The 14,960-nt window shown below is 37.4% G+C and overlaps 1 pseudogene; it reads left to right on the top strand.

Moving 5' to 3' along the window:
* Positions 1-10,436: 10,436 nt before the first annotated feature.
* Positions 10,437-14,625, top strand: LOC120196310 (annotated as a pseudogene).
* Positions 14,626-14,960: the final 335 nt, after the last annotated feature.

The following is a 14,960-nucleotide window of genomic DNA, read 5'->3' as shown; positions in this document are numbered from 1 at the left end:
TATTTATAAAAAGAAGTGGAAATTTGAATAAAATAAAAGAATGAATCTTCTAAAATATTTTGTATAATCTATCTAGCAATGGGTAGATAACTTGGTTTGTTTTTTTGGCGGGACGATGAATTGGATGTCAATCATTCATTGGTGTGTGTGTTTTTCTTGACCAGTAAGGTTGATAAGATAGTGCTGTATTAAAAAGCAATACAGAGAAGATGTGGGTCACATATATGAAACTCTTGCAACCTTTTTCTTTTAATTAGTTACTTTTCTACTTCTTGCATTTATCTAAAGTATTAAAGAAATATTTGTGTATAGTGTATGTCATGATGGATAGGGTGCAGGGTACTAATAAATTGAAGTGTCTTGTAATTCAAGGAAATACCAATGAGTTGCGCACTGTGGTGTCCTCTCATAATTCCATTGCAATTGATTCCCAACCCACATATGCTCACCTTTTTAACTTGTTTGATACACCTGACTATCGTCCCTTAATCATTGGGTTGGGATTTTTCTGAAATAAATAAAAAGTATTTGCTTTAACATATAAATCCCCAAAGTTCAAGCCCTGAAGGGATTTCTCCATTGTCAAATACCCAAAGTTGAACAGCCCAGAGTTTTTAAGTTTTCTTTTAATATATGACAGGCCCAGAGTTCAAAATGGAAAAATTTGTCTTACTATATTCACAATTTTAAACCAGCAAAATATTTATGACAGGCCTATCATGTCTTTTGAATGTTTTGCTTGCTGTACACTGTGTCCAGTAAATATTGATATTTGTCTTGGTGATAACTTTATAACTACAAACATTATTAACTTGAAAATATTTGCATGGCATAAAGAGGTGATGAAGATGCAGATATTCTGATCATATAACAGGCATTTGCTCACTGTTCAGACTTCGCAGCAGTTTAAGGCATTTGCTTATCTGTTCACACATATATGGCCAAAGACATGGGCATTCCCCCTCATCTCTCAAGAAAACAGGAGAAAACGTATCCTTATTATACATACATACATGACATGGTTAACCTACAAAGTTTCTTTCAAAATCCGAAGAAAGTATGGTACGATGAGTCGAGGTTTAATTTTTAGATGAGTGGGGTCTTGTAGCACAAGAAGAGCCAAGAGTTTGATAGTTAACATAGCGGCTTGGAGCAGATGAATGGCGGAACCCTTTGGGCATACTACCCTTTACTTGATCCTTGACATGGTTAACCTTGTGTCTATGATTCGGTAGTACTTGAGGATTAATCTTCACGTAATCAACGGATGCAGGCCTCATTGTTCTGGGAACACTAGATGGGATATATTGACCGCCCATAGTAACATCCCAAGAAGAAGAAAACATCAAAATTACTTTCGGGACCATCTTTCGGTTGGGTCCGGAATCGGGCTTCGACGTGGATTAAATGGGTTAGAGTCGCAACCGATCACTTTAAAATAACATTTAGGTAGATCGGACACCATTACCTGATCTGCGTTTTACCAGAAATGTGTCGGGTTCGGGAGTCGGTTAAAGTCAAGGAAGGATTAGCACCCTTGAACCGCCCTTTCGATACCAATTAATTTGTCGGTTGTTTTTAATTACGAAAATTAAAATTAAAATTGAAATTTAAAACATTCGATTCGAATTACTTACCTTTTGATTGGTTGAAATTCTTGTAAAAAAATTCGAAAATGTTAGATAAAAAATAAATAAATAAATACAAAAACGAATTGTTAAATGTGAAATGAATAAAAAATTCTAAACAAAAGAACTTGGAAATGAAAAGAATACCACATAGTGGTAAGTGGTGACACCACATTAACAATCACAGTTCTGCTTTAACCTCAAATGCATGGCCATATCATGATGCCAATATTCCTTGGTAGGTCCCTCTAGTTGAATTGAAACTGCAAGTTGTGATTAATATTTTTTCTCCACGTTTTCCTCCTTAACAGCCTCGTAGTACCTCATAATCGGAAGCCTATGCGCCACGTTGTACAAGACTATGCATATAACCATGAACACAATGCTCGTGAAGGAATAAATAGAGATATGCGTTTTTTCTCAGGCCATCAGCATCTTATGGAAATACAGCTTTGGTTAGGAGTCTCAGCAGCGAAACAAGGACCCCAGAACCGTCGGATCTTGCAACGATAGCCTGCATGTAGTGTTCCAGTAATTCCCCAGTCGCCCCGAAGAGCCCACCTTGAACAAGCGCATCCGATATACCCGTCAGAGCGAGAACAACAGCTCGCTGATCAATAAGTCAGCCGCTTTGATTTTCCCGGTGGTCTCCGCTTCGTGTAGAACGGTGTTTCCGTAAACGTTCTTCATCCTGAGCAACTCGAGTTTCCTCGCCGGCGGTACCAATTTAACCAGCATCTCTTCGCTCCCTCGGTAAGCCGCGACGTGAAATATAATGTCCCTACACACAGTGACTCGACTAAACAATGCTGCAAGGTTTTCGTGGTAAATCTTCTTCAAGCCGTGAACTTCGTTTGCCAAAAAGCTTGACGTAAGCCTCTTTTATTTCGTGGAAATTGTTCGACTCGGAGTTGGAGATGATTATTTCTTTCTCCTCAAATATCCAATGAATTCCCCCCAACAGAAAGCATCGTCTTCTTGAGTCAAGGTGACAACACCTTCAACTTTGGAATTGCCTTTAAGAACCGTTACTGCTTTTCTGGATGCAACATGCACAGAAAAAATTGATGCTTGGGGACAGCGGCAGCAATGAAAAGGGATTGACGAGGGAGCTTGAGAGAGACACCGCGATTTGCAGATTGACGAAGTTGTAGGTCTGAAGGGTTAGTTGACGCAATGGATGTATATTTTCTCAGAGGAGGCTAACAAGTTGAGGAGGTTGGTGGCAAGAGCATACTGCCGGGTGGTTTTGTGCCATGGCCGAGAGGCCATAGCACCTCTCTTTCTTTCTTCAATTCCTTTTTTGTTATCCCCCCCAACAGAAAGCATCGTCTTCTTTTATAATTCGTTGCTAACCCTTTAAGATCCCGTAAATCATGGGATTTTATAAGACTTCATGGATTCATGGTGGGTTCGTGGAATAATGGAGAGTGTGGGGTTGAATGTGGGGCCTTAACATATTTAAGACCATGAATATCAGTTCATTCCTCGCCAACGTGGACTTGAAGGGCTTGTCCAGCAATAAATGATTGGAACTTGGCACTTGAGAGTGCATGAGCTCTACTTTGGAGCTTCTATTTTCAATCCTTGCATCACCGAAGAGGGAAATATGGGGATCAAAGCTGGGGTTGTTATTTAACAAAATAAAGGAAAAATATTGGTTTAAATAAAATAATAATAATAATAGTATTATATAATTATTTAAGAATATAATATGTATTATGTAATATAAATACAATAATAAAATAATAAAAATAACATGCGAGGTCGGACGAAAATAAGTGTCTACAGCTGCCCCTCTTTGTCCTTTTTCGTGGAACGAAAAATAGGACAAAGATAAAAAGACACAAATTTTCGTTTGGTGAAGTTGAAGAATAACTCTCTGTCAACTTGGGTAGCATATGGCCCCTCCGTCGCGAAGTCGAGTTCATCTTGAAGTGATACGAAATTGAAGTTGTAGTTCGGAATCGGGATATGACTTCTTGTTGCCCAATTGTAGTCAACCTCGGTCTTCTCGAGCTGAATGAAATCGAACTCGAAAGATCTTCGTTGACAGATAGCTTTTCTCGACTTAAGTTATGCTGTCGGAAAACAGTTCCTTGTCACTAAGGCACAGACAACCCATATCTTATTCTCGGTTTGAAAACCTCGATTGCAGCCAGACAGTAGTGTGATTGAGGTGTCATCAAGCTGAATGGAATCGAACTCGATAATTTCATTGACAGATAGTCCTTATTGCCTTGAGCTATTCTGTAAATTTGGTTTGCCTCTGAGCTGAATGTAATCGAACTCGAAGGTCTTTTGGGTTTCAAAGAGAAATATTTTCAAAGGGGTTTTTTTTGTGTTTCAAGAGAAACAATTTCAAAGGTTTTTTTTGGTGTTTCAAGATAAACATTTTCAAAGGTTTTTTTTTGTGTTTCAAGAGAAACTGTCTTAGAGGAGACAAAATTTTGTTTTAATAGAAACATATTCAAAGATTGGTGTTTCAAGAGAAACTGTCTCAAGAGAGACAAAACTTTGTCTCAAGGGAAAATGTCTCAAGAGAGGCAAAATTTGTTTCAAGAGAAACTGTCTCAAGAGAGACAAAACTTAGTTTCAAAAGAAACTGTCTTAAGGGAAAATAAATTTTGTTTTAAGGGAAATAAATTCAAAGATTTGTTTCAAGGGAAACTGTCTCAAGGGAGACGAAATTTGTTTCAAGGGAAACTATCTCAAGAGAGACAAAATTTGTTTAAAGGGAAACAATCTCAAAGGTTTTTGTTCACAGATAATTCTTCTAGCCTTGAGTTATGCTGTAAATGATGTGCCCTCGGAGCTGAGTGTAATCGAACTCGAAAGCCTTTGGCAGATAGCCCTTCTCGACTTAAGCTATGCTACAATGATATGCCTTAGAGCTGAGCGTAGTCGAACTCGAAGGTCTTTTGGTGACAGATAACCCTTCTAGCCTTGAGTTATGTTGTAAATGATGTGCCCTCGAAGCTAAGCGTAGTCGAACTCGAGGGTCTTTGGCATATAGCCCTTCTCGACTTAAACTATACTGCAAATGATGTGCCTTGGAGTTGAGCATAGTCGAACTCGAAGGTCTTTTATTGGCATATAACCCTTCTCGACTTAAGTTATGCTGCAAATGATATGTCTTAGAGCTGAGCGTAGTCGAACTCGAAGGTCTTTTGGTGACGGATAACCCTTCTAGCCTTGAGTTATGCTGTAAATGATGTGCCCTCGAAGCTGAGCGTAGTCGAACTCGAGGGTCTTTGGTAGATATCCCTTCTTGACTTAAGCTATGCTGCAAATAGTTTGTTTAAAAAATGGCTTCCCTTCACGGGTCGAAGTCGGACATGATTCTTTAGGTGGTTCCTTTGAGCGAGTTTGAACCAAATGAGATAATCTTTGAATGACTCATCTCTTAGGGAAAAACCCACGGATAAATTCTGACAGCCGGATATCTTCTGTTGTGGAATTAAAATCTGGCTTGAAGACATTAACTGGAAACATGATGCTCATTGTAGAGTTGAGTTGAACTGGATTTGTTCTGAATTGGTTCTCGAACCTATCTGAAATTGATTTTGAGATCTGTAGATATGTCAAGTCGGTTGAGGTGTAGCTTCTCACTACTGAGTTAAGCAACCACCATCGTTCTCTAAAGGCGCTTGCGAATCGAGTATCCTTCATCCTGAAGTCAAAACTTGACTCTAAAAGCTGCAAAAATATTGTATGCTAAAATGATGAATGTGATGCACCTAGGTATGTCTAAGATGCATACAACATGAATGAATTATGTTTTATCTCTTGGACTAGAGTCCCGTGTTTTGTCTGCCAATTTGGTACATGGAATCGATCATGCCCCATCCTTTTTTCAAGCTTGGGCTTTACAGACCCTTCATATCTGAGATTGTTCTGTTTGAAAATGTTTTTTCCTTTTTCTTGTTTTAGGAGGGAAAATGATAAAAATGTTGTAAAATATTGTTCGCAATTGAATCAAATTGTAAACATGAGTTCAAGGAATATCAAAGGAATCAAGAGATCTTTTAATGCTTTCAGAGTTACAACTCTTTGACAAATGTTCAAACGGATGAGTTGGCTTTAGGTTGACCTCCTTTCTAAGGTTTTGGTAACCCAAAATGTCATTTTTTTTAAATATCGTAACATGCTTTGGCATTTCAATTGGGTGCGGACAAAATGACGCAACTAGCATGATCAATTACTAGACATTTTATTTATGTCCTCTGAAATCTTCCATTTGTTCAAGTTTTGTAAGCACCTCTAACAAAGGTAGTGCAGAAATATCAGTCTAAAAATGAAATTCTTGAGTGCTCGTGTGAAATTGACTATAACAGGTGTTCCCTAACTCCCTTAGTCAATTTTACCGAAACTCCTTATTTAAATTTGTAATTATCTGGCTAGCTAAATCCATAAAGTCGGGGCGTTTAACCAATTGCTCTAGAGGGACTACTCAATATTATTGTATAAATATAATTACCACATTTATCATGCTAGCTGAATAATATCCATAAAGCCAGGGCGTTTAACTAATTGCTTTAGGGGGGCAACTCAAGCTTTATTGTATAGTATAATCACCTTTATCAGGCTAGCTGACTCTTATCCATAAAGTCGGGGTGTTTAACCAATTGTTTTAGAGGGACAACTCAAGCTTTATTGTATATATAATATTATAATCTGGGTATTCGGATCCAATTTCTTAAGTTTGTCAAGAGAAACCTGTTATAGCCTAGGTGTCTTTGAAAGTTAAGAAATCCCATCTTTAGAGTTCAATTTCCAAGTAACTGACTTAAACTAGATTTGCCTACTCGATATTCCATCTGTGAAGATTATTATCATCACCGAACACCTTAAACAAAAAGTATAGTAATTGTCATATGCAAATGATGCCCCATGTTGTCCGCACCTTATGAAAGGAGAAGGTTACATTGGTTAATTGCAAGAGCAGGGTACGGTGTTTAAGTGTATATTATGGGTAAGGTAAGAAGTCATTGTTTTAAATCATGTTACTTTGTCAGAGATCTGTAATTTTGAACCATTTACAAAGTTTATTAATTCAGTTGATATTCAAAGAATTGCAAGTTTGCAAATGCGATTCATTGCTCGTCATCATTAAAGTAACATAAATTTATTCAAATGTTCTTACAAAAACTTGAGAAAAAAAAAAAACTCAAACAGAATGCCTCAAATGATGAAATAATCTTCCTCACTTGGATGCCCCCAAGTTGTTGAAGTCAATCCAGTTCTTGTTATGTATTTTCTGTACAATTTTCTTGAATGTGAAGTAGTTCTCGATAGTGCACCCTGGGACACCGCTATGATATTCACAATGAGCGTTCTCATCACACTACCTGGGGTACGGGGGCTTTATGGATTTATCTGGATATGATGATACCACGTGTGCGCCAACAACTGTTGGTAAAGCTCCTTATATGTCATAGGATTGAAATGTTCTCATTTTTTATTAGACATGTGAATGTAATAAAAAGGAGAAAAGTAATGCGAAATATGCAGAATGCACGATGCATGCAATGTTCGAGGCATTGATCCAAAAATGTGTCTGTTATTAGAAATAATTCTTATTGGGGACAAAATTGTTTTATCTTTTAAGAGACAAAATATCATGACAGCTTCTAATATGTTGACTAGTCTTATGTCTTCGTCTGTCACCGGTTGAATAACCTGTCGGACCGCTATGGCTTCTTTGGATGAACCGTGCAAATGAAGAGTTTTTTGCCCCAAAAAAAGTCTCGAAGGACTACACCTCCGGCTTCCACTCTCTGTTGAGTCTGTTCCCTAACAGCAACACCATTGGAGCCCTCCATCAATAGAAACTATCCGAAGTTTTCTTCTTGAATTCGTCAGCAATGGCATTCAGCTCAGCTAGGGTTTCGCCATCTTGTTCTCGTAGTTTTGGAAAGAAGCGTCCGGGTATGTAACATTTTCCTCATTTTGCTCTGTAACCTTTGTCAGTCAGTTCTTCAAAGATAGACTTTCATTGTGCTTGATGTAGACTCGGTTCATCCTGAGTCCTTTATAATGCACCAGAGTGATATACTCTTCAATTGTGGGCACCACATAGTCTCATTGTAGATTGTCCTCTGCATTTTCATCTCTTGTATTACAACCCCTTTGCCCATTAATGCAAATTAATTATGTCTAACAAACACGTTTTTGGTGAATCAACACCTCTTTTGAATGATGTACATGAAAAAAATAAAAAAGGAAAAAGGAAAATGAAATGGAAAAAAATTAGTGAGATAAGGGTAATAATAATAAAAATAATGAAAATAAAAAGTCCTAACCCACATGATATCTACCCGAACATGCTTAGTATTCATACCCGGACATGATTTCTATCTCGCATGCTAATTTCAAACAAATCCTAACCGCATATTTGTCTAGTTTGTATGCTTTGAACAGAAAATAGAGAAAGAAACAAAACAATATAAGGTTTGGAATGAGGTTTTGGGGTAGGCTCTAATTCTCTGTACTCTCCCGATTTAGGTTCTAAAAGGGTACCCAAGTTCTCCTTGCTGGTACCCCTTGGTCTTGTCAGACCCTTAGTCCTAAGCCCATTACAAGCTTGTGTGAACTAAGTTAAACTCGAGATGATACATTCCCTTATGCCCGCACGGTGAATAAATTCACACGAAGACATAAGGTATATGAATCCTGAAGGCTACTTGTTAGGCCCGCACGGAGAATAAATTCTCACAAAGGTGTCGCTTTGACCCCCACTTAAATAGGGTTCAGAGCTCGGGTATAGAGCTTTAGATGAAAAAACTTTGAAAATCTGGAATCATTAAAAAAACGTCAGTACAACTATTTATTTAAAAAATAATCAAAGGTAAATAATTGGAATCGAATAAATAAATTTAAATTTAAATTTAAATTTAGCATTGTCACATAAGAAGATAACCGAAAATTAATTTCGGCCTGACTCACTTACCTGTCCCCAGTGGTGTTGCCAAGCTGTCGGAACCGTCTTTCAGTTGGGCCCGGAATCGGGCTTCGACGTGGATTAAATGGGTTAGAGTCGCCACCGATCACTGTAAAACGACATTTAGGTAGATCGGACACAATCTTACCTGATCTGCATTTTACCAGAAATGTGTCGGGTTCGGGAGTCGGTTATAGTCAAGGAAGAATTAGCACCCTTGAATCGCCCTTTCAGTACCAATTAATTTGTCGGTTGTTTTTAATTGCGAAAATTAAAATTGAAATTTAAAACATTTGTTTCGAATTACTTACCTTTTGATTGGTTGTAATTCTTGTAAAAAATTCAAAAATGTTAGATAAAAAATAAAAAATAAATAAATACAAAAACGAATTATTAAATATGAAATGAATAAAAAAAATCTAAAAAAAAGAACTTGGAAATGAAAAGAATACCACATAGTGGTAAGTGGTGACACCACATTAATAAAGGGCTTCACAATCACAGTTATGCTTTAACCTCAAATGCATGGCCATATCATGATGCACATATTCCTTGGTAGGTCCCTCTAGTTGAATTGAAATTGCAAGTTGTGATTAATATCTTTTCTCCATGTTTTCCTCCTTAACAGCCTCGATCTTCAACTCTTCATAGTACCTCATAATCGGAAGCCTGTGCACCACGTTGTACAAGACTATGTATATAACCATGAACACAATGCTCGTGAAGGAATAAATAGAGATATGCATTTTTTCTCAGGCCATCAACATCTTATGGAAATACAGCTTTGGTTAGGAGTTTCAGCAGCGAAACAAGGACCCCAGAACCGTCGGATCCGGCAACGATGACCTGCATATAGCGTTCCGACAATTCCCCAGCCGCCCCGAAGAGCCCACCTTGAACAAGCGCATCTGATATACCCGCCAGAGCGAGAACAACAGCTCGCTGATCAACAAGTCAACCGCTCAGATTTTCCCGGTGGCCGCCGCTTCGTACAGAACGGTGTTTCCGTAAACATTCTTCATCCTGAGTAGCTCGCGTTTCCTCGCCGGCGGCAGTAATTTAACCAATATCTCTAGCATCTCTTCGCTCCCACGGTAAGCCGCGACGTGAAATATAGTGTCTCTGCACACGGTGACTCGACTGAAAAATGCTTCAAGGTTTTTGTGGTAAATCTTCTTCAAGCCGTGAACGTCGTTTGCCAAAAACTTGACGTAAGCCTCTTTTATTTCGTGGAAATTATTCGACTCGGAGTTGGAGATGATTATTTCTTTCTCCTCAAATATCCAATGAATTCCCCCCAACAGAAAGCATAGTCTTCTTGGGTCAAGGTGACAACACCTTCAACTTTGGAATTGCCTTTAAGAACCGCTACTGCTTTCCTGGATGCAGTATGTACGGAAAAAACTGTTGCTTGGGGACAGTGACAGCAATGGAACGGGATTGACGAGGGAGCTTGAGAGAGACACTGCGATTTGTAGATTGACGAAGTTGTGGGTCTGAAGGGTTAGTTGACGCCATGGATGTATATTTTCTCAGAGGAGGCTAACAGGTTGAGGAGGTTGGTGGCAAGAGTATACTGCCGGGTGGTTTTATGCCATGGTCGAGAGGCCATAGCACATCTCTTTCTCTCTTCAATTACTTTTTTGTTATTCCCCCTAAAAGAAAGCATCATCTTCTTTTATAATTCGTTGCTAACCCCTTAAGATCCCGTAAATCATGGGATTTTATAAGACTTCGTGGATTCATGGTGGGTTCGTGGAATAATGGTGAGTGTGGGGTTGAATGTGGGGCCTTAACATATTCAAGACCATGAATATCAATTAATTCCTCGCCAACGTTGACTTGAAGGGCTTGTCCAGCAATAAATGACTGGAACTTGGCACTTGAGAGTGCGTGAGCTCCACTTTGGAGCTTCTATTTTCAATCCTTGCATCACCGAAAAGGGAAATGTAGGGATCAAAGCTGGGGTTGTTATTTAACAAAACAAAGGAAAAATATTAGTTTAAATAAAATAATAATAATAGTAATATATAGTTATTTAAGAATATAATATGTATTATGTAATATAAATACAATAATAAAATAATAAAAATAACATGCGAGGTTAGACGAAAATAAGTGTCTACAATTACATACATGAAAATGATGAAACAATTTGTGGCAGACATTTTGGAGGGAGCAAAGGAGGGTGGTGTTATTAAATAGGATTGTGAGCAGGTGAAAATAAAGACTGTAGCGTTGATTGCATTAGGCCCGAAGATTGATGCAATACTGGGTTGGTGAGTTGGTTTGGGTACCCTTTTTTACTGTATGTTTCACGTGAGATTATTTTAACCAAACAAATATATAATAGTTTAAAAACAATATATAATAAGGATAATTTGGTCAAATACGCATTCCAATAATATTTTATTCCTTTAACCAAACACAATAATCTTACATTCATGCTAAGCTAACCAAACACAAAATACAACATTCTCAGTAATCCTATTCCCTAGTAATCTTACATTCCTACTGGTAATCTTACATTCCCATTGGTAATCTTACATTCCGTGAACCAAACGCACCCTAGGGGAATAGGGGATTTGGGTCTCTAGGGAGCTAACGCATGTGACGATGGGGAGACCGATGAGTAAAGATTTAAGGGCGACAATGGTTGCGACGAGGCTGGCCGACAAAGATGGTCAACAAGTTTTTTGGGGGTTTATGAAATTTAGGAGGGTTTCATGATATTTTAGAAGATTATTGGGGTTTTTTTTATATATATTTTAGGGTTTTTTAAAAATAATTTTTTTTAAAAATAAAATTTTCAAAATTTTGTAAATCTGGACGTGTTAAATAATAGATGAATTTAACGGTCGTGACGAACCAAATATTTAAAAGTGTAACAGAGAAAACGTTAGACATATTTTTAACAAAACATTCTTTAAGCACTTAAAGCTAATTTAGGGTATAATTTACACTTATTTTTAATTAAGTCAAATTAACAAAGTGAGACTATTTATAACTCCCCATTAATGAAAGATTTTAAAATATAATTTTCTTCTTGAATAATAAAACATTCTAATTTGGTGGGTTGAATTGTTCGGGTGGGGCGTTGGAAAAAAATAATTGGCTCATTTAGGGTATCATTGGAATTATTTTTGAGATGGTGTGAACGTTACAGTATCGGGAAGACACCAATAACATAATGTGTATTTCTCATTTTTGAAATTATTAAAACCCCAAAACTATCAAGACTATCAAAGGAACAAAACATGAGTCGCATTCTAGTCGCCACGTCTTACGGAAGACACATTGTGTTTCCGACATCTTCTGACGAGTACTGTAGCAATCACATTAAATCAAAAAGTAATTCCGATGAGACCCTATACGAGCCAATCATTTACCAAAATGTAATTCCGACGAGACTCTACACAAGACAATCATTTTTTCCACAACCACACACGAGCAAATTTGCCAATTTGGTGGGTTCATTAGACTCTATAAGCTCATCACATGACACTTACTAGTATGAGTATCCCCCATTTTTACAATAAAAAAATATATTTCAAAAGAAAGAAAGTAATAGTAAATAATAATCATAAATCGTCCAATAAATTGGTTGGTTTTGTTTAGGACAAGTAGCTCAAACTTCTTTAGCTTCCGCTGTTAATTGCTGCCTGCCTCTTCATCAACACCAATAATTCCAATGGTTGTGTATTATTATTATTATTATTATTATTTGCATTTTTCTGGCCATTTATCAGTCTATTCTGATGACATATGCATCTCCTGCTAGCAAAACAATTATGTACCCAATTTTGCAATAGAGCTGAAGCTTCAAATAAACTTGGGTGATTTTGGCTGCATTTGATGTAATGTAGTTGGTGTTTAAGCTTAACTCCCCATTAATGAAAGATAACCAAATTTCAAGAATAACGTAGAAGCTTGATATATCTGGGTTACTTTTAAGTTGAAATCTTTTTTATAAAAAAGAAAGAAAGAAAGAAAGTTGAAAATCTTTCAATCACTCTCCTTAATTTAACAGTAGGTAGAGAAGGGGTGAATGTCCAAATTTAAACGATTTAATGTTTAGTGGTGTTGAGATTTAATTATTTAGATGCATCAACTCTGTGGGAGTAATTTCTCAATCGGTCCTGCAATTTCCTGGATGCAAATTGGAGACTAGTTTCACGTTTTGTCTATGCATGTTCAAGCTTGTTGCCGATATATATTGAATTTGTGTCCCTTCAAATAAATGCACTTATGATTTGAACAGGAAGAAACATAAAAGCTATCTTCAGTAACAACTTAGTATAGTAGTTAATTGTTGGGGGTTTTACACGACAGCGTAGATAAGAGACTTGAGACTGTTCTGTCAGCTGAAGTAAAAGACCCGTTTCAAATGGTGCACTTCACTCTTCAACGTTTGCATCCCACTGCAAGGGTAAGCTGGCCCCAACAAACTATAAAGTCTTATTCATTTGATATATACATAAGAATTAGTTATAGACCACTTATTTCTCTTCATCATGAACTTAACCACTCAAGCTTTATGAAATCAACAGGCAGTAGGTGTAGATGCACTGAAATTTCGAAGCAATGAGAATACCTCTAATGAAAAATTAGCAATTACCCATTAAAGAGTAGGCCTTGGTCTCCACAGGGTTGTTGCTTTATCTGAAAATGTGAATTTGTATGGGTCAGCTGCAGGTTTTCTGAAAACTCCATTGGTCATTCATTGTGATCTTGATGAAGAAAGGTTTCTGATTTAATGGTGCAATCAATTAAGCTAACGAACTTGTTTTCTTTCATGCTATTGATAATTGTGGGTGGTGAAAAGAACACAAAAACTAGAGGTATTATTAGTTGGAGATTTTGTTTCAAGGAGAATTCTTTTCTTGGATTGAAAGAAAACCTTTGATATGCCCTAACTTCTTTTAACAAATAGCTTTAGATACTTCGAGTAAGATGGAAACAAGTTTCAGTTCCACTGGGAATTGGGCTCTGGTGTCCTGTCTGTTCAGTTCTTTAAGCTGGATTTTGGATTGACTACAAAGCTTCCTCGATCTTTCACAAGCAGATTGATTTATTGTTGAAGTCACTCTATACATTCTGCATTTTTTTTTTTCATTTCATGTTGTTCCACAGAAAGTAGTTACCTGTGTAGGCTGTGTTGTTGGAGACTGAGTTATACTGGTTGATGATTTGGATTGTGGCAAATGTCAATTTGCTTGAGCTACACTGATTTGATTGATAAATTCTGTATAATATAAAGTAAAAGGAATTTCCGAACACTTAAAAAGGCCACATAAGCTCCTTTGAGCAATTTATTGTAAGGTTGATTTTTTGATATTTCCTTCTGATGTTGTGCAGCATGTGGAGATTCGTGCCAAAACTCCAGAGTGCACTGGATATAGAGCATCTTCTTTGATCAATGTGAAATCACAACAACATACACAAATTATCCATACGTTCTCCGGCATTGCCGGAAACAACTGCTTCAGTAGCAATTGCTGCAGCAGTTGTGGGGTGCAGCAACATTTCTTGTTAGGAGAACTAAAGCCTATGATGCAACCGAGGTTCGTACTTCATGTTTCCTCAAATGTCGGTTTCATAAACGTTTAAGTAAAATATTCCTTAAAATTACCTTGTACTTCTTCAACTGCATTTACTCATGTTGCGTTGCCGGAACCTTCTCCTCTGTTGTTTGCTTTGAAATGGAAGGTTCCTTGGAGACCATGTGAAGATTGTGTGGGTTCTGGGATATGTTCAGAGTGCAAAGGCGAAGGATTTGTGCTGAAGAAAATGTCAGAAGGAAGTGCGAAAGGGCGAGACTGACCGCAAAGAATATGGCCACTCGATACACAGTTGGGTATATCGATATGTTTCCTCATTATTTCTTTCCCTGCATGTTGGTTGAGATGTTAAATAAGCATTTGAGATTTAATCTTCATTTCAGACTTCCCAAGAAATGGAGACTGCACAAAATGTTCTTCCACTCGATCATGTACTGCTTGTGGAGGCAGTGGAAAATCAAGCTAGCCTACTAGTTCTGCTCAAACACCAATGTTTTTTGGCCCAAACCCATCACCATGGAAGATGAGATTCAAGTTTCAGCAAAGGACACCTTTAAAATGATGTCAACAAAATTTTCTCTTCAGAGATCATATAGATACTTTGTTTGATTCATTCATGTATACCTGGCAATCTTGAGTCAGGAAAAGATTTGTATTATTCAATGACGCATTATTGAATGGCTTTAGGTGTGTTCTCATGCACAAGGGAAAGATAATAGCCTATGCATCAGCATCATGATAGTTTCCTACTCACGATTTGGAGCTTGTCGCGACAATTCATAGTTGAGTGATTCCTGGAGCAGAGCTAGTAGGAAATGGGTCTATGCT

This window comes from Hibiscus syriacus, unplaced genomic scaffold (genome assembly GCF_006381635.1).
Source record: "Hibiscus syriacus cultivar Baekdansim isolate YM2019G1 unplaced genomic scaffold, ASM638163v2 tig00117032_pilon, whole genome shotgun sequence".
Lineage (NCBI taxonomy): Eukaryota > Viridiplantae > Streptophyta > Magnoliopsida > Malvales > Malvaceae > Hibiscus > Hibiscus syriacus.
The sequence above is the reverse complement of the archived record's forward strand: the minus strand, read 5'-3'. Positions and strand labels throughout refer to the sequence as shown.